Source organism: Electrona antarctica (genome assembly GCF_951216825.1).
Source record: "Electrona antarctica genome assembly, chromosome: 14".
Taxonomy (NCBI): domain Eukaryota; kingdom Metazoa; phylum Chordata; class Actinopteri; order Myctophiformes; family Myctophidae; genus Electrona; species Electrona antarctica.
Window position 1 is genome coordinate 47,804,335 of NC_136795.1, and position 21,532 is coordinate 47,825,866.

General features: G+C 46.1%; 1 long non-coding RNA gene across 1 annotated transcript; it reads right to left on the reverse strand.

Moving 5' to 3' along the window:
• Positions 1–962: 962 nt before the first annotated feature.
• On the reverse strand, positions 963–8,925 carry LOC306936801. The gene is made up of 3 exons (XR_013791537.1): positions 8,797–8,925; positions 6,691–6,805; positions 963–2,454 (listed from the first exon to the last, which is right to left on the reverse strand). It is a non-coding gene; the product is annotated as an uncharacterized lncRNA (long non-coding RNA).
• Between the last annotated feature and the right edge of the window lie 12,607 nt (positions 8,926–21,532).

Here is a 21,532-nt window from a genome sequence, read left to right on the forward strand (position 1 = left end):
TGGACTCCATGTTGCTCCCTGGAAGGAAAGAAGACCGTACGGTGGACTCCATGTTGCTCCCTGGAAGGAAAGAAGACCGTACGGTGGACTCCATGTTGCTCCCTGGAAGGAAAGAAGACCGTACGGTGGACTCCATGTTGCTCCCTGGAAGGAAAGAAGACCGTACGGTGGACTCCATGTTGCTCCCTGGAAGGAAAGAAGACCGTACGGTGGACTCCATGTTGCTCCCTGGAAGGAAAGAAGACCGTACGGTGGACTCCATGTTGCTCCCTGGAAGGAAAGAAGACCGTACGGTGGACTCCATGTTGCTCCCTGGAAGGAAAGAAGACCGTACGGTGGACTCCATGTTGCTCCCTGGAAGGAAAGAAGACCGTACGGTGGACTCCATGTTGCTCCCTGGAAGGAAAGAAGACCGTACGGTGGACTCCATGTTGCTCCCTGGAAGGAAAGAAACATGAGCAGTTGAGACCAACATTACTGTCTGTGTGATGATGATCCATGCTGGGTCTTACTTATCCACTTGCTGTTAAAACGTTAATATAAAAAAGGTAAAATACAATGACGTGACATGATATACAAGCATCTCTCCTTTCAGTGGCATCACGCCATCTGCTGGGGCCATTTAATTTGTGCCATATCTATGATTTGTCATGTACAACTTCCTGGTCTCAACTTGCGCATGTTTCTTTCTTTCCAGGGAGCAACATGGAGTCCACCGTACAGCTTCCCGTCTTCTTTAACCCATTTTGGGGCGGGAACCCCTTTTGGTGTTTTAAACATTATGTTATAATTTAGCTATTGAAAAATAGCAGATCTACAAGCTCATAGCGCGCCACCGAGTGGCGCGCTACGAGCTTGTAGGTCTGCTATTTTTGAAAAATCGTGAAAATATTTATTTCAGAAAACTGGAGGATTTAGAAGATTTTTTTTAAATGTTGAGGTCAGGCCTAAATGGGTTAAATAGTCCTTGACGCTAACCCGGGAAAGCCAACGTAGTCTGAATGGCGGTGCGTCGGAATGCCCGCTCCGTCCCCGTCGTATGGCAGTGTCACACGACAACAAGTCGTGAAAATAGCTGATCTACAAGCTCACAAAAAAAGTTTCACTGACAAAAACAAAATAAAGACTAAGCTAGGATGACACAAAAACAATGAAAATATCATAGAGATCCAGTAGAGACAAGTCATTCCACATTTCATTCAAAATGCAAAAGCACACAAGCCGAGGTTACTTTAGGTAGGTAAAGATGGTGTGTTTATGCTAAACCTGAAATATTATTGCAAGCTAAAGAAACCGCTGACCTGACATGGACTGGACTGGTTAGAGAAGTGAATGATGAATGACTTGCTTATCTTATAGTTTGTAAATTAAAAGATTGATTGATATGCTGAATGAGTGTAAATGTTCCACCGTTCTCAAATTGAAACGCATATTAAAACAAGTGAAATTCACGTTTGCAAAGAATGCACGTTTGAGAATAATCCGTCGACTTAAATCAACTGTAAATTTAGTCGCCCACAAATTATTCGGTCTACTAAAACCAAAACATTTCAGATGACTAAAATATGACTTAAAACTAAACTGCATTTTATTCAAAAGACTATGACTAAAACTGACAAAATTAGGCACTGTAACCAATGAAACTAAAACGCTTTTAGACATCGTTATACAGCCCAATTCCTCTCTTTTCATGTCGAATGTCTGTATCAGCTTTAGCCGTTTTCTATTTGCATCCGTTTAAATTGTGATTAGTTTCCCTTGGTTTTGTTTCAAAGTGTAATTTCTCTGTGCAGCACTTTGTGACTTCCGTTTGAGAAAGGCGCTATATAAATAAAAGATTCTATCATAAAGTTATTACACAAGGTTTCCGCCCGAAAGCCAAGACAATTATGTGATAGACTGATCCTGTTTAAATTAAATTATGCTAACCGATTAGCTGTGCGTGTCTGTGTGTGTGAGTGGTCTGTCGCTGCAGCCCAGAGTCTGTGGCCTTGTGGTTAGAGTGTCCGCCCTGAAACTGGGAGGTCGGAGGTTCGATCCCCGGCCGGGGTCATACCAAAGACTGTAAAAATGGGACCCAATGCCTCCCTGCTTGACACTCAGCATCAAAGGGTTGGATTGGGGGGTCAAATCAACTAATCAAATGTTTCCAGAGCACGGCACGGCTGCGGCTCACCGCTCCAAGAGATTGGATCGAATGCGGAGCAGAACAAATTTCACTGCGGTAACGTGTGTGACAAATCGTACGACTTTGACTTTGTGTGCGCGAGAGTGTTCTGTCTCTGCGGTGCCAGAGGGGTCCACGGTCCATCAGAGTCCTGGGCGTCCCAGCGAGGGGCTTTGTCCCAAAACCCATCATCCACTGTCCCCGACGCTGAGCAGAACACACATCAGCTCCGTCCATCCATCCATCCTGGACCTCCATCAGCTCACCTTACTGTCCATCCACCTTGTCTGTGAACAACAGGAGAGGATAAACACACATCATTCACCTCACCTTACTGTCCATCCACCTTGTCTGTGAACAACAGGAGAGGATAAACACACATCATTCACCTCACCTTACTGTCCATCCACCTTGTCTGTGAACAACAGGAGAGGATAAACACACATCATTCACCTCACCTTACTGTCCATCCACCTTGTCTGTGAACGACAGGAGAGGATAAACACACATCATTCACCTCACCTTACTGTCCATCCACCTTGTCTGTGAACGACAGGAGAGGATAAACACACATCATTCACCTCACCTTACTGTCCATCCACCTTGTCTGTGAACGACAGGAGAGGATAAACACACATCATTCACCTCACCTTACTGTCCATCCACCTTGTCTGTGAACGACAGGAGAGGATAAACACACATCATTCACCTCACCTTACTGTCCATCCACCTTGTCTGTGAACAACAGGAGAGGATAAACACACATCATTCACCTCACCTTACTGTCCATCCACCTTGTCTGTGAACAACAGGAGAGGATAAACACACATCATTCAGCTCACCTTACTGTCCATCCACCTTGTCTGTGAACGACAGGAGAGGATAAACACACATCATTCACCTCACCTTACTGTCCATCCACCTTGTCTGTGAACAACAGGAGAGGATAAACACACATCATTCACCTCACCTTACTGTCCATCCACCTTGTCTGTGAACAACAGGAGAGGATAAACACACATCATTCACCTCACCTTACTGTCCATCCACCTTGTCTGTGAACAACAGGAGAGGATAAACACACATCATTCACCTCACCTTACTGTCCATCCACCTTGTCTGTGAACAACAGGAGAGGATAAACACACATCATTCACCTCACCTTACTGTCCATCCACCTTGTCTGTGAACAACAGGAGAGGATAAACACACATCATTCACCTCACCTTACTGTCCATCCACCTTGTCTGTGAACAACAGGAGAGGATAAACACACATCATTCAGCTCACCTTACTGTCCATCCACCTTGTCTGTGAACAACAGCACCAGAACAACCATGGATGTAGTTGGAGCAGAGGACCAAATTACGTTGTTAGGAAAATTCTATACTATCATGCGGTGATATGGAACTGCTATATTAAGAATGATGAAACATGTCCAACATGTACAACGTGTTCCCTCCTCCGCGTCATCAGTGCCCATACCCGAGGCGGGGTTGGCGAAAGGGCCTTTCTGTGTGGAGTTTGCATGTTCCCCCCGTGTCCCCTAGGGTAGGTACCCTCACATGTTCTCCCCGTGTCCCCTAGGGTAGGTACTAGTGATGCACCGAATATTCGGCCACAGAAAATATTCGGCAGAAAATGGCTAAAAATGCATTTTAGGCCTATTCGGTTTCGGCCCGAATAGGCAGAAAATATATCACCGAATAGTGTATGCAATTAATGCATTCAAAAGAGCTGAATAAATGTTGTATGGACCCATAATAGTGATTATTATTTAAGTTAAGTTTTGCCATAACCATTACTTTTGCCATAAATCAGGTAGCTTTAAGGTACGGCCATGACAACAATGGTAGGAAAAAAGATATATAATATTAATCATATTCGGATATTCGGTATTCGGTTTTCGGCCAAGAATTTCCCTTTCGGTGCATCCCTAGTAGGTACCCTCACAAAAAACATGCAGTAACCCCTGGCCAGCCGGGGCGCCTGATGGAGGGGAAAGGAACTGGTTGGAATAACGTGTTCCTTCCACGCGCCATGTCCAACCAGGGAAACTCCCCCATGTCAGGTGTAAAAGGAGCAACTTGGACACTCAGGCATGAGTTCAAGTCCGTTGCTCTCCCCAGGTTGGCGGAGGGTGTGTAGAGCCCAGGATCACATTAGATAATTGACACAGGGGTGAAATGGGTTACAAAATCGTGGGATAAAAATTAAGAAAAAAAACAAAACAAAAAAGAACATGATGACACATAATGACATCTGGAAGGTGACCAGCTACTGGTCACTAAAGGTTTTAAGATGAGGAGACCGGAGATGTTAGGGACATCAGGATATATTAGGATATCGGATATGAGGAAGGAAGAATGGATGCAGGATGCTCAGAAGTTTAAAAACACTTCTTATTGGTAGATAAGAATAGATTTAATTCTGTCTGCCTGGATAAGGAAAGAAAGAGGCTATATATATAAGCAGCCTGGATGCTCTCACTTGCTTAGATTAGACGGAACAGAATACTCGTGTTTGTTGTAAAAACCCACCAAAATGTCCCTCCCCCTTTCCTTTTCTTACCCAGTAGGACTCCAGCAGTTAACCATTAACCCCATTTTGGGCACGTCGTTAAATAGCAGTGCTACAAGCTCAACACTGCATCACAATGTGACACATTGAGAGCTTGTAGATCGGCTATTTATCCACATTCCCTCTGTTTCCCCCACAGTATTATCAACATTTCTGCCATAATTATCACATGCACAAAACAACATGGATGCCAGGCAGTGTTGTTTTCAGTCGACTAAAACTAAGACGAAAAATGTTCGTCGACTACCTTTTTTCACTGACGAAATGTCAATTTTAATGACTTTTTAAAACGCTCTTAAAAAAAAGTAGTCTCTGTGACACATCTAGGGGCCGCAATCTGCATCCTAGAAGCTTTGTCATTGGTCGATTTGCCTGTCTACTTCCTGATTGGTTAGTCATTTCGACCGGGTTTTTTCCCACCAATGACAACGCTTCCAAGAACATATTTGAATGCAGATTGCGGCCCCTAGATGTGTCACAGAGACAGAAAAGAATGTTTGGGAGCGTTGTACTCATTGATGGCTAGCTGTCTGAATCCCCCCCCCCCCCCCCCTCTATTTTAGCATTAAAGCTAAAATAGAATCTCACGACTGACGTTGGTACTGTACTGTACTGTACTGTACTGTACTGTACTGTACTGTACTGTACTGTACTGTACTGTACTGTACTGTACTGTACTGTACTGTACTGTACTGTACTGTACTGTACGGGGCGGCGGTGGCTCAGGGGTAGAGTGCCTGGATGGTAACCGTAAGGTTGCCAGTTCGAACCCGGGCTCCCGCAGAGTTACTGTCGAAGTGTCCTTGAGCAAGACACTGAACCCCTAATTGCTCCCGATGTGCTAGTTGGTGCCTTGCATGGTTTCCGCTGCCATCGGTGTATGTATGTGTGTGTGAATGGGTGAATGTAATGCACAATCTCTGTAAAGTGCCTTGGATAAAGGCGCTATATAAATGCACCATTTACCATTTCTGTTACTGTATGGCCAACTCCTAATGTGTGATTTGTGAATCCATGTGAAAGGAGCCTCCACTCCTACAAAATCATGTTTTAGTAACAGTTCCTGCTGTTAGCCAATTAACTAATTAACCAATTTGGTGAATAATTCACAGATTGAGGGTTTAAACCTGTAGCACTACAATAAACAGTGGCAGGTGCACCTGGCCTGGACTATTAAAATGGCATGGAAGATGTTTCTGGACATATTGCTAGTTTTACGACTTAAAATGCCCTAATCTTAAAAGAACCAAAAATAGCTTATCTACAAGCTCTCAATGCGTCATTGAGCTCTTATAGGCTATTTTTGCTGTGCAACATGCTTCCATAGAAGTACATGCTGGCTTCTATGGAATCCAAATGACGGAGAACAGTCCTGGCGACTGAGAACTTGCATCCATGTAGATAGTAAAAGGAGGAGTAGATGGTAAAAGGAGTCTGCTGGCTATATACTGTAAATGCACTCCTACACCAGCATGCCTATTAGAGCATTTAGACCTGAGGACGATTCTACAAAATGTCTTCTAAATCCTGTTCTAAAAGAAACCTACGTTTCTGTGTCAGTGGTGCTCAACAATTTCATGTCAAGGACGCCCAGAATTATCCGTATTTGGCTGCAGACCCCCATCTGAAAATATGTAGTTCCAGGGACCTCCCAGAAGCAAGGATTTGAGTTAAAAATGTTCGCTCTGAAAGAATACATATTCATTCTTGCACCACATTTTCACGATTTTTCAAAAGTAGCAGACCTACAAGCTCGTAGCGCAGCACTCGGTGCCGCGCTATGAGCTTGTAGATCTGCTATTTTTCGATAGCTAAAGTATAACATAATGCTTGAAACACCAAAAGGGGTTCCCGCCCAAAATGGGTTAGAGCATGAGCCTAGATATAGTGACATTTCTTTCACATAACCACCATCTCCACAGAAGCAGACCGACCGCTTGTACCTTTAGGGACGAACTTCAGTGAGCTGCTGAAGATTCAGAAGCGTGACTGTCCTCTGCCCGGGCCGTCGTTCACAAACTCGTGGCCCAGTCCATTGCCACACTTCCCACAAAGCACCTGGAGAGACATGAATGAATGAATGAATGAATTTATTTGTATAGCACCTTTCCAAACATATAGTTACAAAGTGCTTTACAGACAGGTTATAAAACAGGACACATGACACCAATGTAAGGACGTATGTGTTTGCATCACAGTGACAAAATATTACTCGTCATGTGACCACCGCGCTCTGACTTGACCCATTTAGGCCTGCATGACGTCGAAATTAAAAAAATGTCTTCAAAATCCTGACAGTCTTCTGAAAACCCTTATGTTTCAATATTTCATGTCAAGGACCCCCAAAAATGTAATATGCCCCCCCCCCCCCCCCCCCATCTGAAAATATGTTGTTCCAGGGACCTCCCCAGAAGCAAAGATTTGAGTTAAAAATGTTCACTCTGTAATAATATATGTTCAAAGATTTGAGGCACATTTTTCAAAATGTTTCAAAAATTGCAGACCGGCACTCGGTGCCGCGCTATGAGCTTGTAGATCTGCTATTTTGCAATAGCTAAAGTATAACACCAAAAGGGATTCCCGCCCAAAATGGGTTAAGGTGCGTTACCCGTTCAAATCATATCATATAAATAACGGTAATGGGTTGCACACACACCAAGACTGCATTTCAATAATGTATTCTTGCATGTTGGACAGGAGACAAACGTTTCGGCTATCCAGCCTTCATCAGTGTCTGATGAAGTAGTAGTAGTAATAGTAGTAGTACAGTAGTAGAAATGAGATACAACACCATCGCTTAGACAAGAATTAAACATGGTGGAAAAGGTTAGGAGACACGACGAGAGTTGAAAAAAGAAAGATAACGCGGAGCCAAACCGAAGAGCTACAACATGTCAGCTCCAGGAGTGAGCGCTGCTGACAATATGCCAGGTTTCCACCGAGGACAAAGAAGGAACCCTGACAGTAAAGGCTTTGTTCAAACCACGTGAGACAAAGCTGCACGTTTGTTTCTCAAAACCGATCGTTAAGACTGAGGTGACTGTCCACACCAGTGTTGTTTTCATCGACTAATACTATGACGAAAAAATGTTCGTCGACTACCTTTTTTCACTGACAAAAACTAAGCCATATGATGACTAAAACTATGGCTAAATATACTGATTTTGTCAACAAATAAAAACTAGACTAAAATTTGAGGAAGGGACTAGTGGACAAGAGATCCAGTATAAGTCATTTTACACTTGGTTGCATGCTGAAAATAGACGATCTACAAGCCCACAACGCGACAGCAAGTCATTACGACGGCATCAAGGCCCGCCAAAATACATTTTGTTCGACGAAAATCAACTGTAGATTTAGTCGACTAAAATCTTATGACATTTAGTCGACTAAAACTAGACTAACAGTAAAACATTCCAGGTGACTAAAATGTGACTAAAACTATTCAAGAGACTGTGACTAAAACCAAAAACAACACTGCAAGGACCCCCCCCCCCCCCCCCCCCCCCCCAAAAAAAAGTATTTGGCCGCAGACTGAAATCTGACAAAAATCGTATAAACCCCACCCCCCCAAAAAAACAGACGCACAAGCTCGCTGTGAGTGTGAGCTTGTAGATCTGATATTTTTTGAAGAGCCCAACAAATAAATGGATACAGTGGTTTTGAAACGATTGTGATGCTGTATATATAACTAATCTAATGTAATGCATGAATTAATTAATTGGACGGCTGAATGAATGAGGGTATGGATAAATAGTAAATGGTGAGTTGGTGACATATAGCGCCTTTCTCCAAGACGCTTTAGATAGATTGCATTACAGTCACCTATTCACACACCGTAGGCGGAGGAAACCATGCAAGGCACCAACCTGCTCATCGGGAGCAATTAGGGGTTCAGAGTCTTGCTCAAGGACACTTCGACACTAACTCTGGGGGAGCCCACAGGGATCGAACTGGGAACCCTCACTGTTCCCATCCGACTGTCCGACTCTACCCCTGAGCCATTGATGAATGAATGACTGAACGAGTGTGTTGTCAGATGAAGTCACCTTATAAGCACCCGGTCTCTCCTGGTGTTTGGAGACACTGTCCTCGAGGATGGTCTCTGTGAAGGCCGGCCACGGGGACGAGTGATCATACTTGGACCTGCTGGAGAACAGCTGGTGCTCACATTTCACACACACATACATGCCTGCAGAGAGAGAGAGAGAGAGAGAGAGAGAGAGTGAGAGAGCATTGATTGATTGATTGATTGATTGATTGATTGATTGATTGACAGTACTACAGAGCAGTGATGTAAATAGGTTTCCAATGTAATGAGTCCCGTGATGCAGGGATGGTCTTTTAGAAATGAGTCCCAGAGACATTTTATGAGTCCCCACTTTAACGACGTTAGGAGTCATATTTTGCCAGTTTTTCAAATTGCAGCATTTAACTCCCATTTCATTTTATAATGGTTATAATGTGGTTTTATTCATGTAGAAAACAGAAGAAGAAATGATTATTATAACTAAAGCTAACAAAATATCGCAATTATTTGTTACGTGTATTATTGTGTACATGCCGAGTACAGTAGTGCATCCCGTGGATGCAGAGGTCGTTGTTTTATTAACTAAAAACTATGTTATAAACTGCGTTTTGGGATGCAAAATGCACCCTATTTTAATACAGGTTAGTACAGTCAAACACTTGGTCTAAAAGTAGAGATGCACCGATAATCGGCCACCAATCGGTGATATTCACTCCGAATGACTCGATCTGTGATCTGCAATTTACCCTATCTGGAGAAACGGATCTTTTTACACCATTTAAGTGGTATAAACGTCAATCAGTACGAGCTGCTGCAACCTGCTGCTGCTAGCAACCTGTGTACCCAATTTACATGAGCAGACCAAACGAGACACGGAACATGACTTTGACTCTTCAAAATAAAAGCATTACAACTTGACACAAATACATGAAATAATGTTTTAAACGTAAATGTGACTTAATTATGAACTTCTTCATTATGAACTTGGAGCTTTTAGGAATAAAGCAAACTATATCACCTATAGTGGCAACAGTTACAATATGAATGTGTTTAAATGCCAGTGTAGCTGGTTGTAGCTGCACACAATGCAGCAGGCATTAGACAACCTGACAGCCACCAACCTGGCAACCCTGAATGAGCCAATCAGCTGCCAGTCTCTGGTGTGTGTGTGTGTGTGTGTGTGTGTGTGTGTGTGTGTGTGTGTGTGTGTGTGTGTGTGTGTGTGTGTGTGTGTGTGTGTGTGTGTGTGTGTGTGTGTGTGTGTGTGTGTGTGAGTGTCACAAGTACTGTGTGGTATCAAATCCCTTTGATGTGTGTGTGTCGTCTCGGACGAGGAGCAGGAGAAAAGAACAAACTCTACCCTAACGTCACTAAAAAGTACATTCAAACCCTTTTTCCTTTCCAAAACAAACACAACGTACATTATGACAATATTTCACCCTTTGCATTGGTAAAATAGACTTTATTTTTTTTTGTCTTCCCTTCCAAAAAAACAAAAAGATAAAATGACCCCAAATCCATGGTTAAGAGTATTCCACGATGGCTCAGTGGTTTGGGCAGCTTCCTACGGTGCCTGCCAGAGGATGCTGGTTCGAGTCAAGATTCGGGACCTCGGACCAAGGACTAAGGATCCAGAATGAATAAATCAAAATAAATCACTCTTTACCTTTTAGTCAAGTAAATGTACTATTGGAATGTATGTTGGCGGACGTAATCCAAGATAATCCACTCTGTCAACTTGTAACAGTCAGCAGTGCCAGTTGTTGCCACAGGGTGGTGCACTGCTCCCTTTTGTTTTGCTTTGTGTAGAAGATCTGACGTCAATTCCACCTCTTGCTATAGATAGACATGACATGACATGATGTGTGTCAAACAATTGTCACACATGGATGGATGATTAGCCGTGTTTATTTATTTATTTCCGGGGGGAATGAATGAATGAATGACTAACCCTGTAAAACCCGGATTAATTTCTACTTGCAAAAAAACGATTTCAACCTTACTACTACTTTTTACTACTAGGACTTATCAGAGGAAATCATGTAAAATAAATTATATATATATTTTTGGCACATTTATAATAATTATTAAAATAATAATAATAAATTAATAATTTACATTTGGGGGACATCTTTCACAATAATAAGGATAAATCCAAATAAATCACACCTTTTAGTCAACAAGTCAAAAGTCAAGACAAGGACTAAGGACTAAGGACTAAGGATAAATCAATCCCGGCCCCTCCATAGGGCCGGGGGTCCGCCGGGGGTCCGCGGAGGGGGTCCGCGGGGGTCCCCGGCCCTATCTCGGCCGTCCCTTGTCCGTTTCGGACGGGGGGAATCTCGTTCGAACCGGGCCGCCGTCCCGGACGCGCTCCCGGGGCTCTCGCGGTGGCAATAGTTGGAAATGACACGTCCACCAAGGGGAAACCTTGACCAGGCTATGGTGAGTATGCCAGTATGGCCACTATATGCGTGTACTATGTTGGCAGCAGTGCTCCGTTCACGTTTGTTTATTATATTAGTGCTGTCTGCCGTGATACCTGGCTTAATATGGTCAATACTGAATCAGTCTAAAATATGCTTTGGCGGACCCCCCCCCCCCCCCCCACCTCTTGCTATAGACAGACATGACTTGACATGACATGACATGATGTGTGTCAAACAATTGTCACACATGGATGGATGATTAGCCTTGTTTATTTATTTATTTCCGGGGGGAATGAATGAATGAATGAATGAATGAATGAATGAATGAATGAATGAATGAATGAATGAATGAATGAATGAATGAATAAATAAATAAATAAATAAATAAATAAATAAATAAATAAATAAATGGATGGATGGATGGATGGATGGATGGATGGATGAATCATATATTCCCGGGGGCATTTCTCTCCAGGTGAGGACAATGCCATCCAGTCAACCAAATATGGATGTCAGACGATCAGGCATCATCTCGTATGTATTACTTCTAATAATACTACACACACACACCCAAACACGCAAATGAAGGGGCATGGTTCCGGCTACTTTGTGGGATTGCTTTATGCAAATGAAGGGGCGTGGCATGCAAATTAAGGGGAGTGGTATGCAAATGAAGGGGAGTGGTATGCAAATGAAGGGCATGTTTCGGCTACTTTGTGGGATTAGTTTATGCAAATGAAGGGGCGTGGTATGCAAATTAAGGGGCGTGGTATGCAAATGAAGGTGCGTGGTATGCAAATGAAGGGGCATGGTATGCAAATTAAGGGGCAGGGTATGCAAATGAAGGGGAGTGGTATGCAAATGAAGGGCATGTTTCGGCTACTTTGTGGGATTAGTTTATGCAAATGAAGGGGCGTGGCATGCAAATTAAGGGGAGTGGTATGCAAATGAAGGTGCGTGGTATGCAAATGAAGGGGCATGGTATGCAAATTAAGGGGAGTGGTATGCAAATGAAGGGCATGTTTCGGCTACTTTGTGGGATTAGTTTATGCAAATGAAGGTGCGTGGTATGCAAATGAAGGGGAGTGGTATGCAAATGAAGGGGCATGGTATGCAAATGAAGGGGAGTGGTATGCAAATGAAGGGCATGTTTCGGCTACTTTGTGGGATTAGTTTATGCAAATGAAGGGGCGTGGCATGCAAATTAAGGGGAGTGGTATGCAAATGAAGGGCATGTTTCGGCTACTTTGTGGGATTCGTTTATGAAAATGAAGGGGCGTGGCATGCAAATTAAGGGGAGTGGTATGCAAATTAAGGTGCGTGGTATGCAAATGAAGGGGCATGGTATGCAAATTAAGGGGCATGGTATGCAAATGAAGGTGCGTGGTATGCAAATTAAGGGGAGTGGTATGCAAATGAAGGGCATGTTTCGGCTACTTTGTGGGATTCGTTTATGCAAATGAAGGGGCGTGGCATGCAAATTAAGGGGAGTGGTATGCAAATGAAGGTGCGTGGTATGCAAATGAAGGGGCATGGTATGCAAATTAAGGGGCATGGTATGCAAATGAAGGTGCGTGGTATGCAAATGAAGGGGCATGGTATGCAAATTAAGGGGCATGGTATGCAAATGAAGGTGCGTGGTATGCAAATGAAGGTGTGTGGTATGCAAATGAAGGGGAGTGGTATGCAAATGAAGGGGAGTGGTATGCAAATGAAGGGGCATGGTTCCGGCTACTTTGTGGGATTAGTTTATGCAAATGAAGGTGCGTGGTATGCAAATGAAGGTACGTGGTATGCAAATGAAGGTGCGTGGCATGCAAATGAAGGTACGTGGTATGCAAATGAAGGTGCGTGATATGCAAATGAAGGGGCATGGTATGCAAATGAAGGTGCGTGGTATGCAAATGAAGGGACATGGTATGCAAATGAAGGGGAGTGGTATGCAAATGAAGGGGCATGGTTCCGGCTACTTTGTGGGATTAGTTTATGCAAATTAAGGTGCGTGGTATGCAAATGAAGGGGAGTGGTATGCAAATGAAGGGGCATAATATGCAAATGAAGGGGCGTGGTATGCAAATGAAGGGGAGTGGTATGCAAATGAAGGTGCGTGGTATGCAAATTAAGGGGAGTGGTATGCAAATGAAGGGGCATGGTATGCAAATGAAGGGGAGTGGTATGCAAATGAAGGGGCATGGTTCCGGCTACTTTGTGGGATTAGTTTATGCAAATGAAGGTGCGTGGTATGCAAATGAAGGGGCATGGTATGCAAATGAAGGTGCGTGGTATGCAAATGAAGGGGAGTGGTATGCAAATGAAGGGGAGTGGTATGCAAATGAAGGGGCATGGTTCCGGCTACTTTGTGGGATTAGTTTATGCAAATGAAGGTGCGTGGCATGCAAATGAAGGTACGTGGTATGCAAATGAAGGGGAGTGGTATGCAAATGAAGGGGCATGGTATGCAAATGAAGGAGCATGGTATGCAAATGAAGGGGAGTGGTATGCAAATGAAGGTGCGTGGTATGCAAATGAAGGGGCATGGTATGCAAATGAAGGGGAGTGGTATGCAAATGAAGGGCATGTTTCTGCTACTTTGTGGGATTGGCTTATGCAAATGAAGGTGCGTGGCATGCAAATGAAGGTACGTGGTATGCAAATGAAGGTGCGTGATATGCAAATGAAGGGGCATGGTATGCAAATGAAGGGGAGTAGTATGCAAATGAAGGGGCATGGTATGCAAATGAAGGAGCATGGTGTGCAAATGAAGGTGCGTGGTATGCAAATGAAGGTGCGTGGTATGCAAATGAAGGGGCGTGGTATGCAAATGAAGGGGAGTGGTATGCAAATGAAGGGGAGTGGTATGCAAATGAAGGGGCATGGTATGCAAATGAAGGAGCATGGTATGCAAATGAAGGGGAGTGGTATGCAAATAAAGGTGCGTTGTATGCAAATGAAGGGGCATGGTATGCAAATGAAGGGGAGTGGTATGCAAATGAAGGGCATGTTTCTGCTACTTTGTGGGATTGGCTTATGCAAATGAAGGTGCGTGGCATGCAAACGAAGGTACGTGGTATGCAAATGAAGGTGCGTGATATGCAAATGAAGGGGCATAATATGCAAATGAAGGTGCGTGGTATGCAAATGAAGGGGAGTGGTATGCAAATGAAGGGGCATAATATGCAAATGAAGGGGCGTGGTATGCAAATGAAGGGGCGTGGTATGCAAATGAAGGGGAGTGGTATGCACATGAAGGGGCATGGTATGCAAATGAAGGTGCGTGGTATGCAAATGAAGGGGAGTGGTATGCAAACGAAGGGCGTGGCGACACCCACTAATTTGCATAAGCGACACCCACTAATTTGCATAGCCCTCACCCACAAAGTAGCCGAAACAACGCCCTTCACATTTTCATAACCCACTCCCACAAAGTAGCGGGAACATACGTACATGTCCCCCACATGATGACGTACATGTTCCATTCGCGACGACGTACATGGTCCCTCCACGATGACGTACATGTTCCCTCCACGATGACGTACATGTTCCCGCCACGATGGCGTACATGTCCCCTTCACGATGACGTACATGTCCCCTTCACGATGACATACATGTTCCCGTCACGATGACGTACATGTTCCCTACATGATGACGTAAATGTTCCATCTACGACGACGTGCATGTTCCCTCCACGATGACGTACATGCTTCCGCCACGATGACGTACATGTTCCCTCCACGATGACGTACATGTTTCCTCCACGGTGACGTACATGTTCCCTCCACGATGACGTACATGTTCCCGCCACGATGGCGTACATGTTTCCTCCACGATGGCGTACATGTTCCCTCCATGATGACGTACATGTCCCCTCCACGATGACGTACATGTCCCCTTCACGATGACGTACATGTTCCCTACATGATGGCGTACATGTTCAATTTACGACGACGCGCATGTTCCCTCCACGATGACGTTCATGTTTCCTCCACGATGACGTACATGTTTCCGCCACGATGACGTACATGTTCCCTCCACGATGACGTACATGTTCCCGCCATGATGGCGTACATGTCCCCTTCACGATAACGTACATGTCCCCTTCACGATGACGTACATGTTCCCCACATGATGATGTACATGTTCCATTCACGATGACGTACATGTTTCCTCCACGATGACGTGCATGCTCCCTCCACGATGACGTACATGTTTCCTCCACGATGACGTACATGTTCCCTCCACGATGATGTACATGTTCCCTCCACGATGACGTACATGTTCCCTCCACGATGACGTATATGTTCCCTCCACGATGACGTACATGTTCCCTACATGATGACGTACATGTTCCCTCCACGATGAGGTACATGTTCCCGCCACGATGGTGTACATGTCCCCTTCACGATAACGTACATGTCCCCTTCACGATGACGTACATGGTCCCGTCACGATGACGTACATGTTCCCTACATGATGTACATGTTCCATTCACGATGACGGACATGTTTCCTCCACGATGACGTACACGCTCCCTCCACGATGACGTACATGTTTCCTCCACGATGACGTACATGTTCCCTCCACGATGACGTACATGTTCCCTTCACGATGGCGTACATGTTTCCTCCACGATGGCGTACATGTTCCCTCCATGATGACGTACATGTTTCCTCCACGACGACGTACATGTTCCCTCCACGATGACGTACATGTTCCCTTCACGATGGCGTACATGTTTCCTCCACGATGGCGTACATGTTCCCTCCACGATGACGTGCATGTTCCCTCCACGATGACGTACATGTCCACGTCACGATGACGTACATGTTCCCTACATGATGGCGTACATGTTCAATTTACGACGACGCGCATGTTCCCTCCACGATGACGTACATGGTCCCTCCACGATGACGTACATGTTCCCTTCACGATGACGTGCATGTTCCCTCCACGATGACGTGCATGTTCCCTTCACGACGACGTACATGTTCCCTACACGATGGCGTACATGTTCCCTACACGATGACGTACATGTTCCCTCCACGATGACATACATGTTCCCTCCACAATGACGTACATGTTCCCTACACGATGGCGTACATGTTCCCTCCACGATGACGTACATGTTTCCTCCACGATGGCGTACATGCTCCCTTCACGATGACGTACATGTTCCCTACATGATGACGTAAATGTGCCATCTACGACGACGTGCATGTTCACTACACGATGACGTACATGTTTCCTCCACGATGACGTACATGTTTCCGCCACGATGACGTACATGTTCCCTCCACGATGACGTACATGGTCCCACCACGATGGCGTACATGTCCCCTTCACGATAACGTACATGTCCCCTTCACGATGACGTACATGTTCCCGTCACGATGGCGTACATGTTCCCGTCACGATGACGTACATGTTCCCTACACGATGACGTACATGCTCCCTACACGATGACGTACATGTTCCCTCCACGATGACGTACATGTCCCCTTCACGATGACGTACATGTCCCCTTCACGATGACGTACATGTTACATACATGATGACGTACATGTTCCCTCCACGACGACGTACATGTTCCCTACACGATGACGTACATGCTCCTTTCACGATGACGTACATGTTCCCTACACGATGGCGTACATGTTCCCTACACGATGACGTACATGTTCCCTCCACGATGACATACATGTTCCCTCCACAATGACGTACATGTTCCCTACACGATGGCGTACATGTTCCCTCCACGATGACGTACATGTTTCCTCCACGATGGCGTACATGCTCCCTTCACGATGACGTACATGTTCCCTACATGATGACGTAAATGTTCCATCTACGACGACGTGCATGTTCACTACACGATGACGTACATGTTTCCTCCACGATGACGTACATGTTTCCGCCACGATGACGTACATGTTCCCTCCACGATGACGTACATGGTCCCGCCACGATGGCGTACATGTCCCCTTCACGATAACGTACATGTCCCCTTCACGATGACGTACATGTTCCCGTCACGATGACGTACATGTTCCCTACACGATGACGTACATGCTCCCTACACGATGACGTACATGTTCCCTCCACGATGACGTACATGTCCCCTTCACGATGACGTACATGTTACATACATGATGACGTACATGTTCCCTCCACGACGACGTACATGTTCCCTACACGATGACGTACATGCTCCTTTCACGATGACGTACATGTTCCCTACATGATGACGTAAATGTTCCATCTACGACGACGTGCATGTTCCCTACACGATGACGTACATGTTTCCGCCACGATGACGTACATGTTCCCTCCACGATGACGTACATGTTCCCGCCACGATGGCGTACATGTCCCCTTCATGATAACGTACATGTCCCCTTCACGATGACGTACATGTTCCCGTCACGATGACGTACATGTTCCCTACATGATGATGTACATGTTCCATTCACGATGACGTACATGTTTCCTCCACGATGACGCACATGTGCCCTCCACCATGACGTACATGTTTCCTCCACGATGACGTACATGCTCCCTCCACGATGACGTACATGTTCCCTCCACGATGACGTGCATGTTCCCTACACGATGACGTACATGCTCCCTACACGATGACGTACATGCTCCCTACACGATGACGTACATGGTCCCTCCACGATGACGTACATGTTCCCTCCACGATGACGTGCATGTTCCCTACACGATGACGCACATGATCCCTACACGATGACGTACATGTTCCCTCCACGATGACGTGCATGTTCCCTTCACGACGACGTGCATGTTCCCTCCACGATGATGTACATGTTCCATTCACGATGACGTACATGTTTCCTCCACGATGACGCACATGTGCCCTCCACCATGACGTACATGTTTCCTCCACGATGACGTACATGCTCCCTCCACGATGACGTACATGTTCCCTCCACGATGACGTGCATGTTCCCTACACGATGACGTACATGCTCCCTACACGATGACGTACATGCTCCCTACACGATGACGTACATGGTCCCTCCACGATGACGTACATGTTCCCTCCACGATGACGTGCATGTTCCCTACACGATGACGCACATGATCCCTACACGATGACGTACATGTTCCCTCCACGATGACGTGCATGTTCCCTTCACGACGACGTGCATGTTCCCTCCACGATGACGTACATGTTTCCTCCACGATGACGTACATGGTCCCGTCACGATGACGTACATGTTCCCTACATGATGACGTAAATGCTCCATCTACGACGACGTGCATGTTCCCTACACGATGACGTTCATGTTTCCTCCACGATGACGTACATGTTTCCGCCACGATGACGTACATGTTCCCTCCACGATGACGTACATGTCCCTCCACGATGACGTACATGTTCCCGCCACGATGGCGTACATGTCCCCTTCACGATAACGTACATGTACCCTTCACGATGACGTACATGTTCCCTACACGATGATGTACATGTTCCATTCACGATGACGTACATGTTTCCTCCACGATGACGTGCATGCTCCCTCCACGATGACGTACATGTTTCCTCCACGATGACGTACATGTTTCCTCCACGATGACGTACATGTTCCCTACACGATGGCGTACATGTTCAATTCAAGACGACGCGCATGTTCCCTCCACGATGACGTACATGTTTCCTCCACGATGACGTACATGTTCCCTCCACGATGACGTACATGTTCCCTCCACGATGACGTACATGTTCCCTCCACGATGACGTGCATGTTCCCTACACGATGACGCACATGATCCCTACACGATGACGTACATGTTCCCTCCACGATGACGTGCATGTTCCCTTCACGACGACGTGCATGTTCCCTCCACGATGATGTACATGTTCCATTCACGATGACGTACATGTTTCCTCCACGATGACGCACATGTGCCCTCCACCATGACGTACATGTTTCCTCCACGATGACGTACATGCTCCCTCCACGATGACGTACATGTTCCCTCCACGATGACGTGCATGTTCCCTACACGATGACGTACATGTTCCCTCCACGATGACGTACATGCTCCCTACACGATGACGTACATGGTCCCTCCACGATGACGTACATGTTCCCTCCACGATGACGTGCATGTTCCCTACACGATGACGCACATGATCCCTACACGATGACGTACATGTTCCCTCCACGATGACGTGCATGTTCCCTTCACGACGACGTGCATGTTCCCTCCACGATGACGTACATGTTTCCTCCACGATGACGTACATGGTCCCGTCACGATGACGTACATGTTCCCTACATGATGACGTAAATGCTCCATCTACGACGACGTGCATGTTCCCTACACGATGACGTTCATGTTTCCTCCACGATGACGTACATGTTTCCGCCACGATGACGTACATGTTCCCTCCACGATGACGTACATGTCCCTCCACGATGACGTACATGTTCCCGCCATGATGGCGTACATGTCCCCTTCACGATAACGTACATGTACCCTTCACGATGACGTACATGTTCCCTACACGATGATGTACATGTTCCATTCACGATGACGTACATGTTTCCTCCACGATGACGTACATGCTCCCTCCACGATGACGTACATGTTTCCTCCACGATGACGTACATGTTTCCTCCACGATGACGTACATGTTCCCTACACGATGGCGTACATGTTCAATTCAAGACGACGCGCATGTTCCCTCCACGATGACGTACATGTTTCCTCCACGATGACGTACATGTTCCCTCCACGATGACGTACATGTTCCCTCCACGATGACGTACATGTCCCCTCCACGATGACGTACATGTTCCCTACATGATGACGTAAATGCTCCATCTACGACGACGTGCATGTTCCCTACACGATGACGTTCATGTTTCCTCCACGATGACGTACATGTTCCCTACACGATGACGTTCATGTTCCCTCCACGATGACGTACATGTTCCCGCCACGATGGCGTACATGTCCCCTTCACGATAACGTACATGTCCCCTTCACGATGACGTACATGTTCCCTACATGATGATGTACATGTTCCATTCACGATGACGTACATGTTTCCTCCACGATGACGTACATGCTCCCTCCACGATGACGTACATGTTTCCTCCACGATGACGTACATGTTTCCTCCACGATGACGTACATGTTCCCTACACGATGGCGTACATGTTCAATTCACGACGACGCGCATGTTCCCTCCACGATGACGTACATGTTTCCTCCACGATGACGTACATGTTCCCTCCACGATGACGTACATGTCCCCTCCACGATGACGTGCATGTTCCCTTCACGACGACGTACATGTTCCCTACATGATGACGTAAATGCTCCATCTACGACGACGTGCATGTTCCCTACACGATGACGTTCATGTTTCCTCCACGATGACGTACATGTTCCCGCCACGATGGCGTACATGTCCCCTTCACGATAACGTACATGTCCCCTTCACGATGACGTACATGTTCCCTACATGATGATGTACATGTTCCATTCACGATGACGTACATGTTTCCTCCACGATGACGTACATGCTCCCTCCACGATGACGTACATGTTTCCTCCACGATGACGTACATGTTCCCTACGCGATGGCGTACATGTTCAATTCACGACGACGCGCATGTTCCCTCCACGATGACGTACATGTTTCCTCCACGATGATGTACATGTTCCCTCCACGATGACGTACATGTCCCCTCCACGATGACGTGCATGTTCCCTTCACGACGACGTACATGTTCCCTACACGATGGCGTACATGTTCCCTACACGATGACGTACATGTTCCCTCCACGATGACATACATGTTCCCTCCACAATGACGTACATGTTCCCTACACGATGGCGTACATGTTCCCTCCACGATGACGTGCATGTTCCCTACACGACGACGTACATGTTCCCTCCACGACGACGTACATGTTCCCTACACGACGACGTACATGTTCCCTCCACGACGACGTACATGTTCCCTACACGACGACGTACATACCACTCCCCTTCATTTGCATACCACGCCCTTCATTTGCATACCACGCACCTCATTTGCATACCACTCCCCTTAATTTGCATGCCACGCCCCTTCATTTGCATAAACCAATCCCACAAAGTAGCTGGAACCATGCCCCTTCATTTGCATACCACTCCCCTTCATTTGCATACCACGCACCTTCATTTGCATACCACTCCCATTCATTTGCATGCCACGCCCCTTCATTTGCATAAACCAATCCCCTTCATTTGCATGCCACGCCCCTTCATTTGCATACCACGCACCTCATTTGCATACCACTCCCC